Here is a 20,996-nt window from a genome sequence, read left to right as displayed (position 1 = left end):
CATTATGAGGAGAAGTTTGCACTGCCCCTTTCTCCTATCCATCTCCACCCTGAGGATCAGAAAGAGGAGAAAGCTAGGTATGCGGAAGGGGAAGTGCAAACCAATGATAGGAGGAAAGCATGGATTAATTTCAATTTCAAGACCACCAAAATGGGAATCTTTAGGGAGGCCATGAATCCCCAAATCCTAGTGGATAATCAAGAAGAGCAGCGGCTGGAAGAATTAATTGATCTGGCAATTGTGGCTATTTCAGACAGAGCCAGGGAGACAGGGATGAATCTCTTAAATAATGCTTGCAATAGCATGATTGATAATTTCATATCAATCAAATGGCTCTTCCATGAGCTCGAGGAGGTTAAAGACCAGGTGAAACACATTGAGGCAACAAGGGAAGGAAAGGATGCCAATAGGAGGACAGACTCGGTCGATAGACTCACTTTGGTGGAACAGAGGATACACAATCTGGAAAACTATAATCACAACCTTGCCAACCAAACGTTTTCCTTATTAAGCTCCATCAACAAAAACATCATCTCTCTCATGGGCTGGATCAAAGACAGAGAAACGTACGAGGATGAGGATGGAAATGACAGAGACGAGGCCACAACTGAGGACGACCCTGCAAAGAACAACTCCACTCCTGCACAGGACTAGGGGAATCAAAGAGGGCAATAGATGGAAATGGAGGAGAATCAACAGGCCTTTGAGGCTGCTCAGGTGATGCAGGATTTGGAGCAAAAGAATGAGGAATAACTCTTGCCTTTTCCTTTTTTTTTCGCTATTTTTTGGCTTTTTGTGTTGGCTTTTGGCCGTGGCTTTGTCTGTTTCCTTTTCCTGGTCTTTTCTTATAACTTTTTCCTTTGGCTAGGCTTAATGCTTATTACCAGCCTTTGAACTTAAACTTTTTTGGCTGGGCTGTCACGCTTATTATTAGTCTTCTTATGTACTAACTTTCGGGTTTCAGGTTCCCTGTAAAACCTGTTTATCTAATCTAAAACAAGACTAAGTAAATCTCTTAATAGAGTGCTTTCTTCATTGTAAGTTTTAAATATTTTAATCAAGGTAGACCTAATAGTCCTGTAAAGCTCTTAATAGGGCAAACCCCTCACATGGTAGATCATTAGAAGTGATCAAACTTATAGCCCTAACATGAAAACTTTGTTACTATAGTAGTAAAGATTTGTGGGTATCATCCCCACCCCAATTTTACCTTCACCATGGTGGGTTTCTAGGTAACCAAAATATATTATGTTATGTGTTTACATTTTCATGTTGATGTGATATATATTTAGATTTATTTTAGTTTTTGAAGTTATGTTATGCATGATTTAGATATGAGATAGGTTAACTGGTGAATGTGGTTAAGTTATTTTGAAGGAAAAAAGTTTTAGTGATTCCGATTCACCCCCACCTACTCTTAGTATCTCACCTTTCCAACTTCCAACAATATTTCCACATTCCAACTCATTCAAGTACCCATTGAAATGCCATACTTATCAACTCTTTCATCACCATACTTTCTTTAAATCATCTTCATCAATCAAATGATATGGTACTCTACTAAATTAGCATAATGTCTAACCAACTAAGGCTTGACATTAATGAAAACATAACAACCGATAAGACTCTTTAATATACATTGACAACATTATTAGCTAGGGATAACAATCTCCCCCTTTGGCATTGATGATAGCACATAACATAAAATTTTACTTTAAAAAACATTTCACATAAGATAATAAAATGTATTCATTGACAACAATAAAGCTCTTCAACTCCCTAACTTCATTCAAGTTCTCTACAACATATTCAATCATCAAATTCACTTGGTTTATATCTTCATCAGCTTCATCTTTACAAGTTTTATCCCTTTGGGTGTACTTCTCTTTTTGTTCAACATCATTAGTCTCATTATTCATTATTCATTATCTCCCTCATAGCATAACATTCTCTCATTTATTCTCTCCCCCTTTGACAACAATGCCAAGTGTAACTACAAGTTCCAATGTAAAACTTATAGAACCTTGTAGTAATATAGTGTACCTTGCATGTTTTGTTTACATCAATTTCATTACAGTTCACTTTAGAAAAATAGTTCCTAAAGAGTGAACTCTTGTAGAAACTCCACAAAGATATATATGATCATCCGTGAATTGATGCAACATTCATCTTTTCTTGATTAATCTTGTATAGGGGAAGGACCTCTAACTTACCTCTAAGATACCCAAAGCATCCTTAGATAATGGCTTAGTAAATACATCTACAATTTGTTCTTTAGATTTCACATACTCAAGCCTACTTTCTTCTCTTATACTTGTTTCCTCAAGTAGTGATACTTGATAGATGCATGTTTGGTTTTTGCATACATCACTAGATACATAGATATATTTATTGCACCAGTGTAATCACAATAGATAGTAACATGCTCAGTAACCTCTTTTTGTATTCCTTTCAATATTTTCTTAATCCAAACAATATTAAAATAGTTAATTGTAGCAACAACATGCTTATCTTCAGTAGTAGATTGTGAAATACAACTTTGTTTCTTGCTCAACCATGTAATCAATCTTTCTCCTAAAAATAGAGCTCCACTACTTGTAATTTTTATGTCATCAACATTTCCATCCCAATCAGCTCTAGTGTAAAATCATCATCTTGTTTATACCATAATGTAAAATCTTCAATTCCTTTCAAGTACCCAAATATCATTTTAATAGTAGTCATATGTGTTTCCTTAAGACTAGAGGAAAACCTTGTAGCAATTCCAACTACATGTGCAATATCGAGTCTACTATGCACAACATATTGTAATTTCCCAATCATTGATTTATATTGTATCTCATTTACATCAGGAATAGTATCAATGGAGTACAAAGGTTGACTCACAATTAATTTGACATGGTCAAATAGTTACTAAGTACAAATCATGAAAATGCTAGGAAGGAGGTAGATATTACAAATCTGAAAATAGATTTTTTATTTTTTTTGAAAGCCGAATTGAGAGTTGAGAAAGAGATCATTGAAAGAATGAAAAAATACAAGGAGGCCATAAGACTACTTGATGAATATATACAAGCACAAAGAAGACTTCATGACACTACTAGACTAGGTTATATCAAGTTTATATCATCTATAGAGCAAGGAGAGCCATCAAAGCATAGAGATCAAAGGAATGCCATGGAAAAGAAACTTACATCCTATTACTATGGAAAATTAGGTCATACAACAAACATTTGTAGGAGTAAAATTAGTAACTCAAATCCTAAGCCAAAATTCAATGGTAATTGTTTCGATTGTAACAAGCATGGAGACCAAGCACATGAATGTAGATCAAAGACTAGTAAGATATAAGCTACATCTAGATTTGAAGGCTATTATCGGACATGTCATAAGTATGGTCATAAGGCACAAGATTGCAGATCTAAAGTAAAGAATAATTAAACACCTAAAGTTCAAGGCAAAGCACCTAGGAAAGGTAATACTATAAATTGGGTGAATTATCAATATTGTGGAAAGTATGGACACATTGTAGTAAATTATGTAAGAATACATCTCAGAAGAAGATCATGAAACTAGAATTTTTTTGGACAAATATGTTTTAATTTTCATAAGGCGAGTCACCTAAGAAGAGACTATATGAATGGATCTGTGAGCATGAACACCTAATTTCAAAAAGAACAATGCAAAGGAAAAGGTCAATACTGAACAAGTGAGAAACCAAATAAATTAGACATGGATGAAGAAAACTAAAGAAAGTAATAGTTCCAATGATGAAGTTTTAATCACCCAGTCCAATGGATCAGGTGATTCCCCCACCTCAAACTAAGTAAAGAGGTATATATGGAACTAAATTTAAAATTCTTAAATCATGCATTAGTTCCTAAGATTGTTTGGATAAAAGTCCAAATCAATATGGTATTAGATGCATAAGGATAGTTATGAGATTTAAATTTTACAATGTATTTTGGTGCCAAGTTTGAAATTTGGTGATGACCAAGCATCGGTTCTAGAGTACTTAAGAGATTGAGCTAAATTTCAATTATGAAGTTCCTAATATGTAGCTTTGACCAAGTAAATGGAAGATTTGAAGTATGATAACTGAGTTTTATAGAGATGACCATGAATACTATATCTCACCCACTATATGTGTAAAGCATTGATGAGGCCCTATGTTTGAATTTCCACATATATTGAGAATTTTGTAAGTCATACTATGCACCTTGTATATAAGTTTTCATAGAGAAAATTGAGCTGAAGAATTTCCTAAGAATTTGAGCAGGAATGAGTTGGATTTAGTGTGTGCGTTTGGTTACATAAATAATTTGTATGAAGATTGCTGAGGCTGAGCTACACATATGACATTGTTCAAACCCTATATTGATATAATGGTATTAAGCACATCCACATATGAGAAGATGGAACTATAGGTTAGTAATGCCTAGTTAGTTAGGAATGATGTATGTCCTCCACCAAAATTAAAAGCATATCTTGAAATAGGATTGAAGGGTTATTCTTCAAGTACCTTGTCATCCATTCTACACAAAGTGATCATGATTCATAATGTGAGATCATGTTACATGTGCAAGATAGGTGAATTTGTAGATTTTGAGGTGAGAGATGCATATGACAAGTTATGTGAAAATTGTCAATTGAAGGAAGAACATAAAATTATTGTTGAGAAAGGGTTAACATACACCCTAAATTTCCAAAGAAATTTCAAGATTGAATGGATCAAAGTCATTTTGAATCATGTTCATGACATGAAAGTATGGTTGGAGAATGGACAAGTTAAGATCACAAAGTAGATTATTTATTGTGTCTTGGGATAACCTTTTACAGATAGAGTTAAAAACATTCATTTCCATGAAAGGGATGCAATCGAAGCCAACACTTTGTCTAAATGCAACAAAAGAGGAATGCCAATATCCACCATCAAAGATGTAGAGATTTCATTCATTATCAGAGTCATTATACCCAAGTTTTACCAGTCAAGCCAACTTGATAGTGTACCTTGTGTTGTAGTAGACTTGAGATGGAAAATTGTATTGAAGGATCATAGTTACAACCTAAGCAAGCTCCAACATACCCATCTTGCAAAGAATTCAGATAGAATAAGAAAAGTGAAGAATATTCTATGTAATTTTGGATCTCTAATAGTTTACATTTTACTTTATGTCCAAAATATGTTTCCTACTATTGGAAATGTAGTCTGGGACAAGACAAGGCTTTTTACCCAATTGATCAATGAATTTATAAGTTAGATTGGTGATAATTTTGACGTAGTTATGGATGACTACTTTGAGAAATTCAAAATGAAAATGAAGAATAGGTCTAGGATACCACAATCCTTAGTAGACCAATACTATGATGATATATGTTTCTTGTTAGACACTGATTTCACCTATGCACAAGAAATTTTACCTAGGGTTGCATGGTTTAGACCTCTACCTTATGAGGTCAACATTGATGAAGTTACTTCAGCCATCATAACATTGTTGGTAGAAGAAGGTGACAAGAATGATGTGCCATTTGGTAGGTATAAGACACTTAAGGTAAAAATTATTGTTCAAATTAATTCACCTAAGTTGAAGAAGAAGAGGAAATCCATTATTGAAAACTTAGAGAAACTTTTAGGAGAAGGAGTTGAGTAAGAGATGCCTTTGTAGATTACTGATGGAAAAGGAGAGGATGTGACAAGTAGTAATAATGATGAAGAACAAGATGAAGAAGGAAAAGGCAAGAAGATAGTGGCTACCAAGCCATAGGCTAATAAAGGTAAAGAAATTGTTATTGATGAACCTAGTGTAAAGAAGAGCATTAAGAAGGTAGTAAAAAAAGCTACACCTACACCACTAAGGGTCACAAGACCAAGAACAAGGGAAATTTCTACCACAGTTATCGAGCCCCAGAAGAAAGGTATTGTAAAGACAATGAAGCTTGCACTAGTCAAAAGCTCAACATAGAGTAATACCACCATTATGGAAGCTGAGCAGAGTAAAAAAGAAAAGAAACCAAGGAGAAAGCTTATTGTACAAAATGATAAGGAGGATGCAGCAAAAAGGACCAAGTCATATGACCTAAGTCAATTCAGAGTGGCTACACTTAAGAAGCCACAATCCATTGATGAGGTATGTGAAAACCCTAGGAGCACTGCAAGATTGTCTAGTTTTCAATACATAAAATATGAAAAATTGAGTGAAGAAGACAAGATTAGAGTAGAAGTTGTAATCGATATGATGGTAAATTTGAAGTATACCCCTATAGAGCTAGGGACATTTATTCCTAAGCAGTTATATAATAAAATCGATGGAAAGTGGAAATTTGAACTAATCATTAAAAGGTGAATAAGAGAAGCCACATTGGCTTAGATTATGCCTAAATTAAACAAAAGCCATTTTTTTTTAGCTTTGAGAGATTATACCAATAGGTTTGTACCAAAGAGAAGAACATTTTTTATACTGAAAAATAAGATATAAATTGTTGTTAAAGAGAGTAAAATTGTGTGGAAGAAGATTTATGGTCTAATGCCTATTGATGATCAAAAAGACGAGGAAGAAAACCATGAATAGGAAAATGTTGAATTGGATAATACTAAGGATTTTGATAATGGACAAGATAATACTGTTGATATTGTCAACAACTTAGTATGTAGCTAGGTGAAGGAAATACATAGATTGTGACTATAGATGATGAACTTGAAACCAGTCATGTTAAGGATGTCATAAATGATTTAGTTCAACAGAGTGAAAGTCAAGTTTAGACTGAGTCTATGTAGTTGCCAACCCTAATCTAGGTGGATCTTGAAAACATAAAAAATTCAACCCACTCAATGCATAGAGCATGGAAAAATGTTCCTAACACAACTTGAAGTGTGTTAAAAGGAGTTTGTTTGCTCAAAATATGCTCAATTAAAGTTTTGGTCAAACTAGGTACAAAGTCATTAAAAAGGGTGAAAACTTGAACATCTCAAAAGTGGTCAATAATAGATTTCAAATTAAAGATCTTTTCGACAATGTTTGTTTTGTTGAAAATGGAGATCATATGTGGAAGTTATGTTCGTTTGAAGTTGGCCAAGAAAAGGGTTGACCAAATGACATCAAAATGTCATTTAATGTAGGCTAATAGAATAGTGACAAGTGTCACAAGAAAACAAATCATGGTAAATCATCTTTTTCCATGTGGTACCAAGGTGGAAAAAAGGAAGTCTGTTTGGCAAAATTAACTTCATGAGTTTCCTATTTGTAGTCACCGTAGCCTTGACTTTTCTTTATATAAATTGATGAGTGGGTGGCAATGGGATTTAGTTCAAAACCAAACATCCAAAATATATGCATTGAATTGTTTTAGTAGATTAGTTAAGGATTTTAAATGACTTTGTAAATAATTTTAACATTTATGGGCTTTTAACTGAGATTAAGGGGGATAGGAGATATGGGGGATTTTAGAAATGTTAATGGTTAATTATATTATAGTCTATGTAATTGTATAAAATGGGTTATTTTCCTTTGTAAAGGAAATTAGTCTTTGGGAGGAAAGAGATTTGGAGAAGTCTTTGTTATTTTTCGGAGAGGATAACTGAGGAGAGAATGCTCTAGAGAATTTAGTGATCTCATAATATAAGATAAAAACTTAAAATTTTCTTGAGAGTATTATTTACGACATTATGTCATTATTGTAAAGGCTTAATTCCTATTATTAGTCGATACCTATATATAGGCAGAGAACTAATGTTCCTAGATGCCAAGATACAATTAATTTTCATTGGTAGAATTATCCAACTTCTAAAGTAAAAATAGATTTTTATTTTTAAATTAATTTCTAATCAATAATTCCTTTTTACGATTGGTTGGTCTTATTTTTACTGGGGTTTTATTCTTTTTTAAATTAAAAATATATAGAATAAAATATGTTTCAAACTCTGGAAAGTTGTGGGATCCTCTGGAATGAGTCTCCTAATTGCTATGTTGACCAAAAAGAGGTGTTGTTCACAAATTTAGGAAAACCCAAATTCTACTATCGCCCAAACAAGTCCAATATGTATATTTGCCCCTAACTTATAGAGATAGTTACTTGCACTTGGATTTCTAAGTATGCAAATTGCTTGGTAGGTATCATTGCTGCTGCCGTTGCAAATAATTCATTTTCTACAAGAACAATTTGTTAAAAAATCAACATTTTTTCTTGCTTGCCATAGAAAAGGGCAATCTCAGCTTTCTTTGAAATCAAAGAAAATTTTCTATCAAGAAAAGAGGAGATTGAAATAGATATTGTTCACAGTGACTATGATTTTTTGTCTATTGTTGAAGATTCAAAAGTGGGGCCGACGGTGATAGTTGAGGGTCCCCCACTAATAATTTGTTATTTTTTTATCTTAATCTTTTTCCACCATTGGATGAAGAAAATGAATTATGATTTTTCCAAATTGGGTTACCAAATGGGTTTCTTTAATTGATATTATACTTGAAGGATCTATATGCATATAGAATTTAATTCCATTCTTACATTCTGAATCAAATGTCTCGCATTCCATATCTGTTGGTTATTTCCTTTTCACCATTTGATCTTGTTGGAAAATTGTGTATGACTTTTCATTTTTAATATTCGATGATCTTTTCATTAGCATATTCATTGTAGAATTTCCCATTGTTGAATGGAAAATGTTGTTTATTGTTAAAACATGTTTTTTTGGGGTCAAAATATAACTAATTTGAAATTATATTTTCTATCTTTTTTTTGTAAGTGTTATTATTTTAATACCTAATTTTGTATTTATTTAATTCAAAATGAAATCAAATTTTTAATTGTCATAAAAATATATATTCTTAATTAAAATATATAATTTATATTTAACTATAAATGAAAAATTATGTAATTTAACTATAAATGAAAAAATATATAAGGTATTTATTGTATGGTCTTTTACATTTGTTATTGAAAAATCTTATAATATGAATATTTCTAACTTATGCAATATTTGTTTACATAAGAGTGATACTTTTTCCCATAAGTAACTTATTATTTAGATTACATCTTTATATACAATTTCCAACGTATACAATACTTTTATATATTGCTTGCTTTATAAAAATATGATTTGACCTTGCTTTGTCTAAAGTAAATTGCATTGTACTTGATAACGTTTTGCAAGTGGCCTAGTTTTTAAGCAAAAAATGAATGATACTATGAATTGATTATATCATAAAGTAAAGAAATTGTTTATATCCATGTGTCATTATTACTAACATGTGAAATAAGAGCTTTTCCATCCTCATACCTTTTATCATTAGGGTTTTGTTTAACAAAAAAATACATCACTTCTACCCCTTTCTCATCTTTATTACCTGACTCGGTGTGCTCTTCTTCAACAATATAACATGATTTTTTCCTTTTGTCCTTATAGTCTCTATTCTTTTTGTATTTGTGATACTTCAAGATTATCATTTCTGTCACTCTTGCTCTTGTTAGATATCATAGGTAAATTACCTTTAAATTTACCTTTACCTCTTAGTAGCCTTCTCGTAAGAAATGCTTCAATCTCATCCACATCATCTTCTGATCCAGACTCAATTTCATCCTCACTTCTCTTTTCTTTCTTTGAACTACCAATGGTTAGTGAAGTCTTGAAAGAATTCTTAAGTGTAGGTACACTATTATAAAAATTACTCAATTCAAATGCATTCAAACAACCAACTAAACCATCAAGTATGAGATCATTACCAGGTATTTTTGGAAATCTAATGGGAAAATGAGATGCTAAGAGTGGGGGTGGTTGAATCATGATCTTTTAAACTTTCATCACTTCAAACATGAATCACATTTAAACTTAATTCACCACACATCTCAACATTAATCTTAAGCATTTATCATCATATAAAAATATGTAATATTAGATCTAACATCCAATAACATGAATAACACACCTAAACAATAGATCAACAGACAACACAAGATGTTGTAATGCAAAAACCCTCCAAGGTGAAGGTAAAACTACAGTGGGGATAACACCCACAAAACTTCACTACTACAAAAATAAAGTGTGTTTGTTAGAACTACACTGTTGACCATTCTAATAATCTACCACTTGAGGGGTTTGCTCTATCAAAAGCTTACAAGACTATTAAGTTTACCTTGACTAAAGGATTTATTCATCATATAAAGTGAGCACTCTCTTAGGAGATTTACAATAGGCCTATTAGGACCACTCTATTAAGAGATTCACTTGATACACTGGTTAGAATGTAATTAGTAACATGATCCTTTAGTTTGCACTTGATTGTTGACGAAAAATCTTCTCTTTCCAAAATTTAATTGCCTCAATATGAGAAATATGCAATATCTCCTCTCTACATTGCTTGATTGCCTTAATCCCTCAACCTTTGATTCATCTTCAACTATGAAATTCTCTTGCTAACTACTTAAACAAAACAAAATTTTGTCTTAAACCCTTCTTTTATGACCATATGATGAAGCTCCTAGATCTTGATCAATGATTATGATTCATCCTTTTTTCCACTTAGTCATTCCTATTTTCTGATTGGTTGATTACAAAGCATAGTGATTAATTATCCACAATTATAGGCTTAATTATCTCAAACTTAGAAACATGTTTCTAGCTTGATAATAATGGTTTATCTATGATTTTGTGCCATTCCAAACTCAAATACACAAACTATGTTACTTGGCATATATAGCTTCTAGCGCTCGATAGTGCTAGTTCTTCATGTTGTCCCTTGACTTGAACTTGACTTAGCCAAAAATGACTCTACCTTCTGAATTTCTTACCCCATGTTGCCTCATGAATCACTTGGAAAGCACTAAAATTCTCAATGACTATGGATTTATTGATGATGCTTATGTACACTTGACAACTATAACTACCTCAACACATATTGAACACATTCACTTATTTACTTTGTGTCTCAACATGTATGGTGGCTTGTTCATAATGATGATTATGAACAAGAGTGGAAATTTCAACTTGTTTTACTGCAATTTTTGTTGCAAATTTCTCCATTACCTTATTCTCAAATTTCCTTTTTGATGTCTACATTAACTTTTGCCTTGTATCCATATCAAGGTCATTTAAATTCTCTACATTTTTTTATCAATTGATTAATGAAAAGGGCCTGCTCATTCAAATATTCAACATCAATAGGTTCAAGAAATATATCTTTGATTTCATGCAATACCTATTTTTGTTGATGTTCTCCTATACCTTAACCTTTCTTGCTAGCAAATCATTGAGTATTGTCATATGATCATAAGTTAAATTATTTTTGTCCCAAATAGGAATCACAATCTCCTCCTCAAGTGTAATGGGTCTACTTTTTATGCCTTGTGGTGAATACTTCACCTTCTTCTTCAATGTTTTGCCCTTGGAGTTTGGTGTGTTGGAGCTCGACACGATTTGATGCTCTTGTATTTGTATTTCTAGACTCAGCCTTTGTATTTCTTCTCTAGTATCTTGGGCCTTCTTAGAGTCTTCATCTCTATTTTCTTGTTAAGATATGCTTCCCTTAGCTAATATCAGCTGTACATATTCATTTTTCTTCTCCTTATCACCGTCAGTTTGGAGTTCACTAGTGAAACTCAATTGCCCAACCTCCTTAATTCCCTTAATTTGAGGTCCTTAGGCACTCAATCTTTCACTAGTGGTAGAATAATCTACTCTATCTTCTTGAATCTTATCATTCTTCTCTTCCTCTAAATGTACATTGATATCTCCCTTAGTGGCATAATTTTTTTGTTCGAGCACTTGTGTATTTTTCTCCTCATTTGTCGATAAAATTTGTTACTCAACATGACCATCATTTCCTTCACCTAGTGCTTGATTTGGAGTAACTATAATAATAGGAATAGTAGAGGTAATAGGTGTAGATTATAGTTGTTGTGTGGAATCTTTTACACCAATTTTGGTATAGTCTTTAACTTGTACAATTACAGAATTAGGATCCATCAATGTCTCATGAGCTGGCATATTTTCTATCTTAGTTTGTACATGACCTTCACTTTTCCTATCTAGCTCAGTTGTGACATTCTCCTCACTAACACATTTTTGTCTAGGCTTGTGTATCATTCATCATCTATCACTACTATTTATGTATTCCCTTCACTATCTTATACCATATTGTGAATTGTGCCAAGAAGATTTTTTCTATCATCATAAATATCATCTTTGTTATCAAATTCAACTTGTTCTTGCTCATGTTTTTGCTCAACATCAAGATTTAATCCATATATTTTATTTCTTATTGTTTTTCTTTTGTTAACAACATTTTCTACTTTACTCTTCAAAATCAAGGAAGCTCTCCTCTTAGGAAAAAAATCTAGCATTGTAGTCTTTCATGGCTTTGGAAATTTTTTTCTTATTTAATTATGGCATCAGTTGGGCAAGTGTGCCTTCCTTGATTTTTCTTTCAGTGATTAATGCAAACTTCCATTTATCATCTATTATACCATATAGTTCATTAGGTATCATGTTTTCTATCTCTAATGGATTATCTTAAAGTTTTCCATCATGTCAAGTAATGCTTCTTCAACTTTGTTTTTATCCTTCTTACTCAATATGTCTAACTTTATAAAATAAAATTTGAATAATCCTGCACTACCCCTAATTTTTTCAAATACCTCATCAATTTTCTAGGATATTGTTGATCTCTATGCCATGTTGTCAATTAGTTTCAAATACTTAGTCATTTCTTAGGCAGAGTTGGTCATTCATCACTATGACCGAGCCACAATGAAGGCTGAGTGATGTATAGTAGAGCTGTTCACATTTTAGTTTGAGCCGAGTAGGTCTTTGATTATCAAGTACTCCTGTATTAAGCAAGTGATAGTATATGTCAAGCATGTTATAAGATAGTAGATGTCAAGCTAAAGTGAGATAGTTCATTTTGAGTCACATAGTATGTGTCAAACATTCAGAAGCCTAGTGACAACATAAGTTTTAGCTAAGACCAGGCGTCAAGGTATACTAGTACTAAGCAAGCCAATTTTGAATTTGTTTTGAAATTACATAGACAATGAGGTAAATCATATGGACTAACTTCTACACTTGTTTAGGTGATCAAGGAGTAATTTAAGGATTTAATTATGCATTTTTTCAAAGATCATTGATCCCTATGCTAGGTGATTGATCAATCAAAAAAATAGGAGTAAATGGACAAAGGAATGAATCTAGATCATTGATCTTGATCTAGAAGGTTCATCAATTGGTTATTTAAGGAAGGCCCAAACCCTAAATCACTAATGATGAAAAGAGAGATGATGAGACATGAAGGAAGCTATGTTTGAATGTTACAAGCAAAGAGACTAGATAAAGTAGTCAAGTAGAGAAGTATAGGACAAAACATAGTATATTTGATAAGAAGATCAAACTAGAATTAGAAATAGAAGATAAGTATTTCAACATCAATGTGCTAACCGAAGGATTAGGTACTGAGACATTTTAACAAGTGTATTAGGAAAATATCTTAACATAGTGGTTTTAACATACCTATTTAATTATTCTAATAGAGTACTTACTTAGTTTTAAGTCTAAATCATTTAATCAAGGTAGATTGAATAAGTCTTCTAAGCTCTTAACAGGGGGCACCTCTCATAAAGTAGATCACTAGAAGTGATCAAACATTGCATCCTTAATAGGTACACTTTATTGATATAGTAGTGAAGACTTGTGGATATCATCCCCATCCTAGTTTTACCTTCACTTTGGAGGGTTTTAGGGTAACCAAATCTTGTGTGATATACATTTACATTTACTTTCATGTTCATGAATGTGATAAATAGTTAGATCTATTATAGCATTACAATTTATGATTATATGGTTGATGACCTAGATATGAGATGGGTTAATGGTGAATGCATTTTATTTGTTTGAAGAAGTTAAAAAATTTATAGATTCCAATTCATCCCCTCTTAGGATCTTACTTTCCCAATAAAACTTCCAACAATTGGTATTAGAGCTTTGTTCTCTTAGAATAAGTCTAACAACTTGGGAGTAAATATCTTGGAGGTGGAGGCTAACAATTAGAACCAAAATATTGACATACATATTATATTGTACTAGCTTGAAGCAACAAGAGAGGAATTAAAGAGATCCTTAAAGAAAATGAAAGATTTGGCTATCTAGCGAAATAATACACTTATCAAGGAGAATACACTAAAGGACTACTTAATAATGACAATTCCAATGAAAGTGATGTAGCTATAGTAGACCTATTGGAGAAAAAAAAAATTGAATGAAGAAGTGAGAAGATTGAAAAGAAAACATGAAATCCAATCAATAAGGCTATGTGATGAGATTGGACAAAAAAAGAAAGTTGAGATAGACAAAATCATGGCATAAGAAGACAAGAGACAAATGGCTACTAGACTTGATGAAAAGATCTCTGATATATAAAGCTCACAAGCAATCAACAAGACATGGTGAATCAATTGCTACTCGTAAATCAATAACTTAATATAAAGGACATGGAGATCACAAATCTAAGATCACAAAATGATCAAATAAGGAATGAATTAAGATTTGAAAAGGAACACATGGGAATTATGAACAAACCTAATAAAGCTATAAAATACTTTGAAGAACTTATGAGATCACCAAGAAAATTGAATGACAACTCTAGAATAGGATATACCAAGCACTTTTCATCCACTGAAGAAGGAGAATCATCAAATAGTAGAGAACAGAGGAATGCAAAACCAAAATACAAAAAACCTTCATGTCAGCACTGTGGGAAACCTAGACATACAACAAATATATGCAAAAGCAAGAATGGTAAGAAAAATCCTAAATCTAAATTCAATGGACACTATTTTAACTACAAGAAACAAGGACACCAAGCACATGAATGCAGGTCAAAGGCTAGCAATACACCTATTGCACCTAAGTTTGAAGGTCATTGCTAAAACTATTAGAAGTATTGACATAGAGCTCAAGAATGAAGATCCAAGGTAAAATCTAAGTGGACAACCAAAAGGAAAACAAATTCATCCAAACAAGGTAACTCTCACAATTGGGATTATAACACATGGTATAATCAGCATCATTACGGAGAATATGGTCAAATTGTAGAAAACTATATTAGGAAACATTTTAGAGGCAAATACAAATTTGTTGAATGAAAGTTTAGTTTGTTTTAGTTGTCACAAGATTGGACGTGTAAGAAAAGACTACAGGACCCGAGCACCAGCACCTAGCAAATGAACACAAAAAAGGAAAAATAAAAGTTGATGCAGAACAATCAAGGAGATATATGAATCAAAATTGGAGAAAGAAGGTAGAAGCTAGAAGTAGTGGAACAAGTGAAGTTGAGGTCACCCAATCTAATGGATCAGGTGATCATGCTACCTCAAACCAAGTTAAGAAGGTATTCAAGGAGCTATTTATTTGAATGCTACATCATTCAATAGTTCCTAACATTAGATATTTCAAAGTTCATATCTACATGAATTAAGATGCACTAGGATAGATTTGAGGAAAGAACTAAGCAAATAAATCATATGCATAATTGATGTCAAAGTATCAATATTTGTCTCTATAGTGGCTGAGTATCTCTATGTGAATCAAGCTTCTATATAGATCGAGTTGGTATGTAAATTGAGACAAACATGGAAATGCTAATGGTGATCGAGTAATGGTCTTAACCAAGTAGATGTGTTGACCAAGTTGTGGTTTTCATCAAATAATTATACAATGATCGAGCTAGTAGTAATGCACCTACCCATGTATGGAGTATTTATTGAAGACCTAATTTGATAATTTGAAGGTATATAATGGATTTTAAAGTTCATTTTGACTCACCAGTGATCAAAACTTATAGAGTGATTCAAGGCAATTGATAAAAAGAGGAGAAGTGTGAAGATCTACTAGTGTGTCATTAGCTAGTTTAGTGAAGTGATAAAGGTATTGTTATTGCCAAATTGTTTAGAATTTTTTTTTTCAATCCCTAGTGTAAAGAAATGGCAACAAGCACATCCATTTAGATGAAGAAGGAAGGTAAGGAGATAAAGAATGTTCAATTGGTAAAAAATTATGTATGTCCACCTCCAAATTTCTAGTCCATACTTGAGATTGCGATGAAGGGAGACCCCTCTAGTACCCTATCATTGATTCCACCCAAGGTACTTATGATTTGCAATGTAAGATTGTGTTTTACATACAAAATTAGTGAAATTGGAGACTATGAATTGAGGGAATTCTTTAAAAAATTATGTGAGAATGGAGTATTGGAGGAGGAGAACAAAACATTTGTTGAGAAAGGGTTAGTTCATGCCCTAGGTTTTCCTCAAGATTTCAAAATTGAATGGATCAAGATAATTTTGAGCTAAACTCATGATATGCGATTATGGTTAGAAAATGGACCAATTAAGATAACCAAGGAGATTATCCATTGAGTGACAAGGTACCCTACCCTAGACCAAGTTAAAATGATGAGATGCTAAGCCAGGAACCTTATTGAAGAACAAACTAAGGCCAAGTAGAATGGCCAAGGAATGTTTATTGATGGCATCACTAATCTTGTCATCAAATTCATAGTACATGTAATTGCGCATAAGTTTTATCAGTTGAGCAACTAAATAGTGTGCCTTGCATTACAATGGACTTGAGATACATGATTGTAAAGAAAGATCACAACTATGATCTTGACAAGCTGCAATTGATACAATTAGGTGAGAATATTGGAGCTATTAGGAAGGCAAAAAATACTTCATGTAAGTTAATATCACTCCTTGTGTATATATTTTTCTATGTGAACTTTTTTTTCCTACTTTTGGAGATATTCTCTAGAGTTAGGACCGACCTGTAATACAAAAAATAAGTGATTTTGTTTAAAATCTAGGAGCAAATTTTGATAATATAATGAAAAACTATTTTGACGAGTTTAAGAAAAAGATGAGGCATAGAAGTAGAAATCAAGTATCACTAGTTGAGCATTACTATGATGATGTTTGTTTTCTTGTTGATAGTGACATTACATATGCACAAGTTGTAACATAGAGGGTAGCATGGTTAAGGCCATTGCTCTATGAAGTAAACATTAATGAAGAATTTGTAGCCATTACAACACTACTTGCATAAGTAGTAGATAAGAATGCTAGAACATTTCAAAAACATAAAGAATTGAAGACAACAATTACTATTGGTTTGAAGATTGCTACCTTGGAAAGGAAAAAGAAGAAAATGATGAAAAAACTTGAGAAAACTTTAGGTCAAGGTGAGGAGAAGATTACACCACTTTAGATAACACAAGGTCAAGGTGAGGACTAGTCTGATGATGAAGAAGAAAGTGATGAGGAAGAAAAATTCATAGAGAAGAAGGGTAAGGAGATAGTAGTGGTGGAGCCAAAGGAAAAGAAATAAAAGCATAAAACTATTGCCAAGCCCATTGTAAAGGAGAGCTTGTAGAGGCCTACACCTCTTAGTTCTAGACCAAAAATAACAGCTACCACAAATGCAGCTTTGACTGAGAAACCAAAGAAGAAAGAACAATCAAAAGGGGAAAGCTCAGAAAAGAAAAAGCTAATTCAGGCAAAGATTGAGCAAAGTCATCCCATTAAGAAGCCAAGGAAGAAGTTAGTCTTACAGAAAGAAGATATAGATGAAGAAAAGACTAATTCTAATAATGCTAGTCAATTCAGGGTGATTGTACACAAGCATCCAAGTAATGTGGATGAAATTTGTTAGAATATTAAGAGCAGTCCAAGATTTTCAGGATTCAAATTCATTAAGTATGAGAAATTGTTTAATAAAAAAAAAGTAAGGATAGAAGAATCTATCTTCGATATGATGAGAAATTTCAAAATGACCCCATTAGAAATTGGTAATCTCATACCCAAGGAACTATACAATAAAGTCAAAGAACATTGGCAATCTACAATAATAACAGAAAGGCAAATAAGAGAAGAGACTCTAGCCCAAGTTATGCCTAATAGACCCAAGCAAAGAATAAAATTCATAGAACAATACAAGAACTAATTTGTTCCCAAATATAGAGAATTTTTTATATTGAAAAATAAAATTAAAGAAGTTGTTCAATAAAGCACTCTAATTTGGAAAGTGATTTTTGGATTATTTCTACACAAAGGGACAAATAAAGATCAGGATACATTAGGCCAGATTGAGCTTGATAATATAGATTGGAAGAGGCCATAAGAAAGAAGGTTGAGGAGATTGAAAAATAGGATGTCATTACTATTGAGGAGGAACTTCAAGATACGTAGTTGAATGTCAGCGTTTTGACAGAAGAGCAGCTTAAAAGTGAAGCACTTACTTAGGTAACTTCTGGCTCACCTCTCCTATGCACTAAACATATTTTAAAACAAATTAAAGAGTATCCAAAGGCAAAGAATGTATCAACTATGAGTATTGTATCTGAAAATTCCACATTTAATACACTTAGAGTTGAAATGAAAGAAGAGGAAGGTACCCCAATGATCTCTATTCAAGATTCCCCTATTAAGGCCACAACAATCATTGATGTAGAAAACAGAATTGAGAACATCCAAGTGTAAGAAGATTAATTTTTTATGCCTACCTTTGGACCTCATGATGAGGGAACAAAGGAGGTCATGGAAATAATGATTGAGGAGTCAAATGAGCCTAAAGAACAAGAGGTCATTCAAGTATTAGTAAAATTGTTGAGTGTGGAGAAATCTACACAAGATGAAGACAAACCTGAACAATAGGTGATTGTTATCAAATTTGAGATAGTTCCAGTAACTATTGCAAGTAGTGATGTAAAGGGTGAATAGAGACCAAGCATAGATGTCTCAACATTGCTACTAGCATGTTGAGTTGCAACATGCATAAGAATAAGATATTGAAGAAAGAGGAAAAGGTCACCCAAAAATCTTGTTATATTAGATGAGGTAATTGTGCTTCCCAAATATGATCCTAAAAACATTACTTTTGAACTAATGCAAATTTTGCAAGAGCTATTAAAAAGGAAGTCCAAGTAAGAAGAGATGAGAAGAGAACACTAAAAAAATGGGTATAACATGAGATTAAAGATTTTTTTTGATGCCTTTGATATACAAGATATTCAAAAGGATGCACCAATAATAAATCAACTCATTTATATTATTAAAAAAATCAGTAACGAAGATATAAAGGCCAATGAGAAATTTATGAAATGGTCTAAAAAGAAATTTGAAGGTAAAGTTTTGTAGAAAGTTTCAATGGAGAATGCAACAAAATAGGTTGAACTTTCTAATCTTGTAAATAATTCAAAAGGAGTTTACAAAATGTCTATTCTTTATACAAGAAGCTATGTGATGTAGAATTCTTTACACAAGCCAATCAATAATTGATTGATAAACTTCAAACCAAGTTGAAGTCTACAGAACATTCATTGAGCATGGATGCAAGTCCCAACTCTATTCATTTCAATAGATTAACTTATCCTCAAGGAAGGTTAGCTAAATTGATGGCTAAAGATGATCAAATAAGAGAAACATTGATTTCTATTCAATTAATGTTCATACCCCATGTAGAAGTCATGAAAAGGGAACTCAAGACTACCAAAGATTTAGTGAAAAGAGATCCTCATCTCTCTATTATAGATAGTTAGATTGCTTTAGCTATTGAGCTAGAAATCAAAATTCATGTTTTGAAATTTGGCAGATCTAAGTGGGACAATGATTTAGTAATGATCCTATAGATTCATAAACTATTTTTGGAAAAGTATAATTTGACCCCAACACCCCAGCAACTATAATTGCCAAAAAAAGGGGGAAATATCATGGATTAGATGAAGGGGGGAGATTTTGACAAGTCTGTTGTGTATAGTAAAGTTTTTTTGAAGCCTAAGTCATGGTTATAGGGGGAGTACTTATTTTGTAAGTTTGAATGTAATGATAAGTCACGACAAAGTATTTTTTCCACTAATGTCAAAGGGGAATATTGTTGATCTCTAAGCCATGTTGTCAATTAGTGTTAAACACTAAGTCATTTCCTAGGTTGAGTCGGTTGATCATTAGTATTATCAAGCCATAATAAAGGTTGAGTGATGTATAGTAGACTTGATCACATTTTAGTTTAAGTCAAGTAGGTCTTTAATTACCAACTACTCTAGTATGAACTAAGTGATAGTATATATCGAGCATGTTAGAATACAATGGACAATGAGCTAAAGTGATATAGTTCATGTCAAGTCGCATAGTATGTATTGAGCATTCAGAAGCTAGGTGACAACATAAGTTTTAGACAAGACTGAGCGTCAGGGTATACAAGTGCCAAGCAAGCTAGTTTTGATATATATGTTTGAAATGACACAAACAATAAGATAAACCATGTAGGTTGAATTCTACACTTGTTAAATTGATCAAGAAGTAATTTAAGGAGTTAATTACACATTTTGTCAAAGATCATTGATCCCTATGCTTGGTGATCAACCAATCAAAAAATAGAAGGATTGAACAATAAAAAGGAATGAATCTAGATTATTGATCTTGATCTAGAAGGTTCGTTAATTGGTTATTTAAGGAGGGCCCAAACCCTAAATTATTGATGATTTAAAGAGAGACAAAGAGACAACAAAGGAGGCTATGTTTGAATGTAGAAGCAAAGAGACTAGACAAAGTAGATGAGCAGAAAAAGGAAGGACAAAACAAAGTCTATTTGATAAGGAGATCAACCCAGAATTGGTAAGAGGAGATCAGTAATCCAACATCAATATGGTAACTAAATGATCAAGTAGTGAGACATTCTAACAAGTGAATCAGGAAAAATCTCTTAACAAAGTGGTTTTAAAAGACCTATTTAAATATCCTAACAAAGTTCTTACTTAGTTTTAAGTTCAAATCCTTTAATCAAGGTAGACTGAATAAGTCTTGTAAGCTCTTAATAGGGAAAACCCCTTATAGGGTAGATCACCAAAAGTGATCAAACATTGTAACCTTAACAAGCAGACTTTATTATTGTAGTAGTGAAGATTTGTGGGTGTCACCCCCACCCCAGTTTTACCTTTTACTTTGGAGGGTTTCTAGGTAGC

This window comes from Cupressus sempervirens, chromosome 5, assembly GCF_028749045.1.
Source record: "Cupressus sempervirens isolate cs-2001-9-10 chromosome 5, ASM2874904v1, whole genome shotgun sequence".
NCBI classification, from domain to species: Eukaryota; Viridiplantae; Streptophyta; class Pinopsida; order Cupressales; family Cupressaceae; genus Cupressus; species Cupressus sempervirens.
The sequence above is the reverse complement of the archived record's forward strand: the minus strand, read 5'-3'. Positions refer to the sequence as shown.